Source organism: Raphanus sativus, chromosome 4 (assembly GCF_000801105.2).
Source record: "Raphanus sativus cultivar WK10039 chromosome 4, ASM80110v3, whole genome shotgun sequence".
Lineage (NCBI taxonomy): Eukaryota > Viridiplantae > Streptophyta > Magnoliopsida > Brassicales > Brassicaceae > Raphanus > Raphanus sativus.
The window spans coordinates 5,653,979-5,661,929 of record NC_079514.1 but is presented as its reverse complement, the minus strand read 5'-3'; positions in this window follow the sequence as shown (position 1 = coordinate 5,661,929).

The following is a 7,951-nucleotide window of genomic DNA, read 5'->3' as shown; positions in this document are numbered from 1 at the left end:
TGATTTTAAAATCATATGAATAAAAAATATCATTTAATAATAAAACAAATATATATATAATAAAAATACTTTCAATGAATTTTCAAGAACATTTATAAATTATAAACTTATTATATAAGCGCTGATCATAGAACCAAATGATTATGAAGTCTCATTTAATAAATAACTATATAAAATATACTATCCTTAGAAAAATATGTTGGTCCATCTTAACTTATATTACACTTTTTATTAAACTAACTATTGAATTGATGAAATAATGTACAAAAAACAATCTCGCACTTTCCTTAAATAAAAGTTACGAAATTACTTAATATGATTAACGTATATATGAAAATTAATTATTATGAATAATAAATATTTGATAAATTTTTTTATCTTAGTTCCTTTTTTATTCATTTTATATTATTAAAGATATTAAACAATCACATTAACTATATAATAAAAACATTTAGATTTTTTCTTATATGTTATATTTTAAAATTTTGAAAACGTCTATAAATTATTAGAAATTTGAAGATCCCACTTTGAAAATTTTGTGATCAATAGCTTAATTTGTTTTGTTATAATAAGATACAAATGATCATAAATTGTATTAATATGAACTTTTATTAAATAAATATTCAAATTAAATAAATTTCCTTAAATAAAAGCTACGAATTTACCTAATATGATTAGGGTATATATGAAAATTAATGATTATGAATAATAAATATTTGATAGCAATTTTTGTATCTTAGTTCCTTTTTATTTATTTTATATTATCAAAGATATTAAACAATCACATTAACTATATAATAAAAACATTTAGATTTTTCTTATATGTTATATTTTAAATTTTTGAAAACGTCTATAAATTATTAGAAATTTGAAGATCCCACTTAAAAATTTTGTGATCAATAGCCTAATTAGTTTTGTTATAATAAGATACAAATGATCATAAAATTGTATTAATATGAATTTTTATTTAATAAATATTTGAATTAAATAATATATATATATATATATATTTAAAGCAACAAAATTGGTTGCATCAATTTAGTCGTCCTGTTGAAACCTTTCAAAACTATGTGAAAGACTAAAGTTAAAGTAATTCGATTTTGGAAATAATAAGGTGTTGATTCTAAAATCATTAAAATGGTTCTCAATGATGTGAAAGTTAAAAAAAAATTGTAGAACCTGTTTTTGGAATAAAATCGGCCCATTGAAAACATTACAGTTTTTATAGATATAAATAGTGTGTAAAAAATTTAAGCCCAAATCGATCAAACTCATCATAAATTCAAAAATAGATTTCGGTCCACAATTACAATTACAAATGTTCAGCCAACATATCCCCTATATATTAAATCACTTGAATCACTTGAACTATAATTAAGTAACAATTTACTACAACTGAGGCTTCTTATTTTCTTATTTTTTTTTATCTTTTTGCTTTATTTTAACAGTAACTATAAGTTGAAGTAAAGATTATAAATTTGATGGATAACAATCAGTAAAATTCTTTACAACTTTTTTTATCTTTAAACAAACAAAGTTGTGTTCAATTGAAGACATATTAATTTGATGAACACTAATATGGAAGAATAATAAAAACTTTCTTTCATGCTTCTGTTCTTTATTTTTATTTTTTAAATTTAGAGCTTTGATATTAATTTTAGATTTGATAATTTTATTAGATGATAGAAGCATTTTTTGTTTTTTATTATTTTATTTAAATATATAATATTTTTTTAATAAATGACTTTTTGACACCATGACTCCAAAATTCGTATAATATATAATATGATCTCAAATTAAATAATTTTTTTTTTTGGTATCAAAACCGAATAAAATGCAAACGACGGTATATAAACCAAATCGAAAAGAAGTAAATATGAATTTAGAATATTAGTTATACTTTACAAACCGACATACCGAAAAAACCAAACCAAACCGAAACCAACCCGATATTCGAATTGAACACCCCTAATCCAAATAAAATCGAACTATTGTTTCATTCTTCAAAACATAATAAAAATAACAACTTCATCCTGCGCAAGGCGCGGATCTTATCATAATTTAAATTATTTTAAAAAAATTAAAATTCATTTAATACATTAAATTTCTAAAAATCTATAAACAAAATAAAATTACATATAAACTTGAATAACATATGTCATAATACCTAAACTTAGTATATATATTGGTTCGGTTTGAATATTTGGATAGAGAATAAATAGATATTGTAAGTATTTTTGGTGTTTTGAGTATACTTTTTAGCGCACATTTATTTTTGACCATTTGTATATATTTTTAAGTATGTTGGACAACTTAAAAGTATCTTATCTATTTTGGATGTTTTAGTATACATTAAATATAAAATAATTAATATATTTAGGTATATAAACATATTTCAGATATTTCGGTTACCCAAAATATTTCAGTTCATATCGGTTTCGGTTTTCTAAATACCAAAATTTATAACTTGTTTGGATATTTAATCAATTCCGGTTCAGAATTAATATTATCTTTGGTTGGGTTCGGTTTGTTTTTTTTTATTAAGATTTTTTTTTAGCCCTACATACGTATATGTATTTACATATAAAATGCATTTATTTCATACGAATTATATATATATATATATATAAGATACTGTAAAAAAATGTAAAAAGGGTTTAAGACACTGTAATTTATTTCAAAGTATATACCTAAATTTTGTGTACAGTCGGATATAAAATTTAAAATCCGGTATTATATTTAATATTAATTTATAGTCATTTTAAAAAATTCAAAATATAACATATAAGAAAAAATCTAATTTTTTTTATTATATGGTTAATGTGATTGTTTAATATCTTTTAATAATATAAAATCAAACAAAAAACTAAAATACAAAAAATGTTATCAAATATTTATTATTCATAACCACTAATTGTCATATATATGTTAATCATATTAGGTAATTCCGTAGCTTTTATTTAAGGAAAGTAAATATTTTTCTCCGTTAAGTTAACTCTCATTTATGTAATTGTTACTCTCATCGACATTATATATATTATATCATATAGTTTTGTATTGATTGATTCTAGGGAGAAACAAAAATCGATTGGACCTCTTTGTTTTTTCAATTTCAATGTAATGATGCCACATAGGATTAATTAACATTCTAATTGAATGACACGTAGGATAGGGGCTTTTTTTAATTAATACAAAACTAAGGTTCTAATTTCCAAAATATTTCTCAAATAATATATAGGGGATAAAGAAACCCACATAATACTCCATAATTATCTAAAATCGTATTTTTGCATTCTCTTTCTTTCTAACATAATCATGACTCCTTTATTTTTTTTCATCCACAAAACTGAAAATATTTGTTCCACCGTCGTAACTCTGAAAATATTTGTTCCACCATCATAAGCCTCTCCACATCTTGAAGAATCTAATAAAAATAAAAATTACAAACTCCTAAACTCTAAACCCAAATCATAAATTCTAAACCCTAAACCCTAAACCCAAACCATAAATTCTAAACCCTAAACCCTAAATTCAAACCCAAATATAAACCCTAAACCCAAATCATAAATTCTAAACCCTAAACCCAAACCAAAATCATAAATTCTAAACTTTAATTTAAGTAAACTTTAAATTTAAATCTAATTTTAAACTCTAAATTTTAAATTCAAATCTAAATCCCAAATCTAAACCTAGAAAAAGAAAGAGAAAGAGAATCGATATATATACATATATGGTATGGTGATTCTTTGGGTTTCAAAAATTGGGTAAGAGATTATTTATGTCATGGGGGTATTAAGGTATTAATAAAATATGTACAGTACTAAAAGCCTAGGCTCACTTATGTTGCAAATTAGCTATTATTCTTGTATATACACTGCAAATACTCTATTAAAATATACATCGTTGTTGAAGATTGTGAGCTGCCCTAATTTTTAGCGTTTGAAACCGTGTAAACGTCAAATTAGTTCATAAGGACAGCATTAACGCAAGAGAAAAAGGGGTGCTTAGCCCTTGGTGGCCCACCAAAACGCTTAAACCTATGCATCTCGCTGCTTAATTAAGCGTCTGGTTTTTGTGTGGCTTCACCTGTTCGCGGGCCCCACCGACACTTGGCGGCCCACGACTGGTTCTTTTCTATTTTTTTTTTCAAGTTAGATAAAAAAATTTTAAAAAAAAAAATTAAAAAAATAAGCATCCCTAGTGGAGTGTTGGGTTAAAGATGCTCTAACAAACTGTTTCAACGAGTTCTTAAAATATACAAAAAATAGACCTAACTTTAGTAAGTTTTATTTGTACGACACGTTTATAAGATGATTAATTCAAATCAACTTCCAAGTTCAAGCTATGATGTTTAACACTTGATCATTATTCAGTTTCTAATGTTTTTAAAATTCTCTTACGCTGGTGGGCCTAAAAAAGTTAATAATTAATTGGATACAAACAGTTAGAAGGAATTCTATCAGAGTTCTACGTTCACGGGCTTGGTAAATGTTTCTCAGCTAAAGCCATTTATGGGGCCCATTGATCGTCAGCCGCAGTTAAATGCAAAATCTGGTTTAACATACTGAAACGGAAGGAAGACCTCAATCAATCTAGAAATCAAACCCAAAATATCCAAACAACAGCACAAGTACACAAATCGATTGAAATTTAGAAATTGTTTCAAACTAGTGGTATTGTCTATAAAACCTAATATGAACCAAAACTAACATAAATTATTTATTTAAAATAGGCTCCACAGTTCGCACTCTTTCGAGTATCAATCAGAAGTTGGGATAAGAAGAAACTGAACTTAGAGAGTTTTAATTTTGTCATTTGGAGATGCCGGTAGGTGGGTGTTTGAGCATCTATTCGGATTCGGATCTCAGGTTTTCGGGATTAAAGAGTTTAGCTCTATTTGAGTATTTAGAAATTTTGGTTCGGGTTCGGTTCGGATTTTTACAGATTTTGTTTAGGTTTGGATAAACCGTTTAACTTATTTTTACAATTTTAAAATTCATATATAATTTAAATTTTTCAGAATCTAAAAATAAAAATAACTAGACTTTTATTCGCGCACCCGAATGTTTGTTTTGAGTTTGAAATGTTGTGATATTTATTATAGGTTATGTAATTATGATATTAAATATCTTATATTATATGGTTTGAATATATGGATGGAGAATCAATATATATTTCCAGTCTTTTGGTATTTTGAATATTGTTTAATTATTTTAGATATTTATTTTGAATATTTTTATATATTTTTAAATATTTTAGACAATTTTAAAATATCTCAATAATTTTTTTGGATATTACATCTAAAAATATCTAATATATTCAAATATATAAATCTGATTCGGATCTATTCGGGTACCCGAAATATTTCAATTTGGAACGGGTTAGGTTTAGGTTTTTAGATATCAAAATTTTGAATTCGTTCGGATATTTAACTAATTTTGGTTCGGATCCGGTACTATTTTTGGATTATATTATGCTCCGGGTTCGGATTTTTTGTCCACCCCTAGATGCTGGATAGGCCTAGTTGAACAAGTAACACTCCATGGCTTTGTAAAATGAAAACCATATATAATCTGTTCTAATCGCAACATTTACACCCTTGAAGGGATGATAACCGGCTCATCATAAGATATCATGATAACCGGCTCATCATAAGATATCATAAGATATCATGGTTGTAACTTGTAAGTGATTCTCACGTCTGGAAGACAACGCCCACCTGGAATTATTAAATGGTCAGAATTTTTCTCTATGCAAGCCATTCTGATTTATTTGATGAATGTTGTGTTTATCCCCTATATATTAAAGAAGAAGCATTTTTAAGACTTTCTTTAAACGATTTTCGTGAAAATACATGAGAAAATTTCATTCCACGTGTCACTCTGTGAGCGATTTTAAAAGAAACGGATCATTGAATGCTTTGCTTTCTTTCCTTATTTGCTTTAATGACAAGAAATTTAACGATTTTTTCATGCTCGAACAGTTTCTCTTTTTCACAGCTTTTACGTTAAACGCAAAGAAACAACCACAATAACAACATATAGTTTGAATCCCCATCTCAGCAAGGAGATAAAGATCGTACCAAACTAACTTCACGTTCTTGAGAACTTCTTTTCATTGCGGAAAGAGGACGTTGAAAATCTTCACCGAGATTAATGAGTCGTGCTCGGTTCTGTTTCTGCCCGAAGAGGTAGTATATATTTTGACGATTGGTGTTAACTGTAAAGTATATGTGGTTAGGGTAGTACGTAGTCTTCCCGAACAAGCAATATAAGCAACATAATGTGGCCATCTTCGCTTTATCTCATTCTCTTAAGCTATGTTCATGGCTGTCTCTTAGAGTTTTATCAATGAGTCCAACTACACTATCTTTGAGGTGAGGCAACCAATCAGGCCACTCTTGCCCCCTTGATCGCTCGCAATGATGAACCTGAAACAATGAGACACAGTGGTTAGCTTTAAAGTTTCAGTCACGCGGAGAGTCTTGGCTAAAGCCGTATGGTATGGAAAGCTAGCTCATGAGAGGGTAAAGCCACCTTAATGTAAATAATGGGCTAATGATTACTTAGTAAGATATGGATGTTGTCTACGACACTGAAGCTATGGAAGCCGAACACTTTAGAGGAAATCATCCAAGATAATGATTTTGAATCCTTGCACAAGCCTTACGACAGCCTTCAAATCTTCTTCTCTCTCAGCTCCATCCCATGGATTGAAACATCAAATGGTTACTTAGCTAGAAAGATCTCTTAGCTCCTGGAAAGATCTCCTAACTCCAGAATCCAACTGAGCCTTTACATCAAATACCATTTGAGAGATTCGAGTATAACAACAAGTATTCTTTACGGAAACTCTCACACACACATTTGAACGGAGAAGTTCTTTATATTTGTGATAGTGGTGTATTTACAGAGTATGACATTTGCTTAAAAGGTTTCAATGGAAGTACAGTTTGTGTGCTACGATTTCATGTTTTGTATCACGTAAAATACATGGAAGATATTAACGTACATATAAGACTATACATCATTAGTCATATATACATATCACCTAATATACGTTACGAGTAATTTTAAGTTATATAGTTATATAGCTATTAAATATACTTTTAGAGTGTATGTAAAAACCCACCATTTTAATCTTAATTACCCATTACTGAACTTCCAGACTTCTAAAGTAACATTGCTTTTGTAGCAATGTATGCAGAGGCAAAACATGTTTAAAGCTATACAGCCATATATGGAAATGTCATATAAGATCGGGAATGTTTCTGAATTCACATCTACATATAGTACTCTCTTAATGTTAATGCTTGATTGACAAGTCTGTCAATATGTAATAAATATATAATATATCCAAATTCAATGTAGATTTGTTTTTCATATCATATTTTACTTATTTTAGATATGTAACTAATATTGTCTTTCCTAATTAACAAATGTACAATTTTCTAACCTAATGTTTTAAGAACTCTATATATATAACATGCGCCTCTCATAGTCTACATCACAAAACATTACACCCGAACATATCTATCACAGAAATCGATTGCAGCAAATTTTAACCAAGTTTCCGAACTGAAATCTTTCAAATCTATGTGAAGAATTTAGGTGAAGATCATTCGCCTATGGAAGCAATACCCTACACAAGGTGGTGAGACTATTGAATAGGTGTTAGTCGATTACCGTGTAAGTTTCTTTAGAGCAAGCGCACTGATAACATGATAAAATTAATCGTAAAAGAAAATTATGTAAAAGTATTAATATAATAAGGTGCAAAGCTCAAATTTAGAGACCCAACCAATGAGGATGCTCTTATATTATGAACATGATCTAATATCTTATATATGATCGTTGGTGTTTAAAAAACGTTAGTCATACGGTTTTATTATCTATTGCTAAGTGATAAGATTAATGCGTGCTAAAAAAAGAATTGGTATCTACTAAGGTAT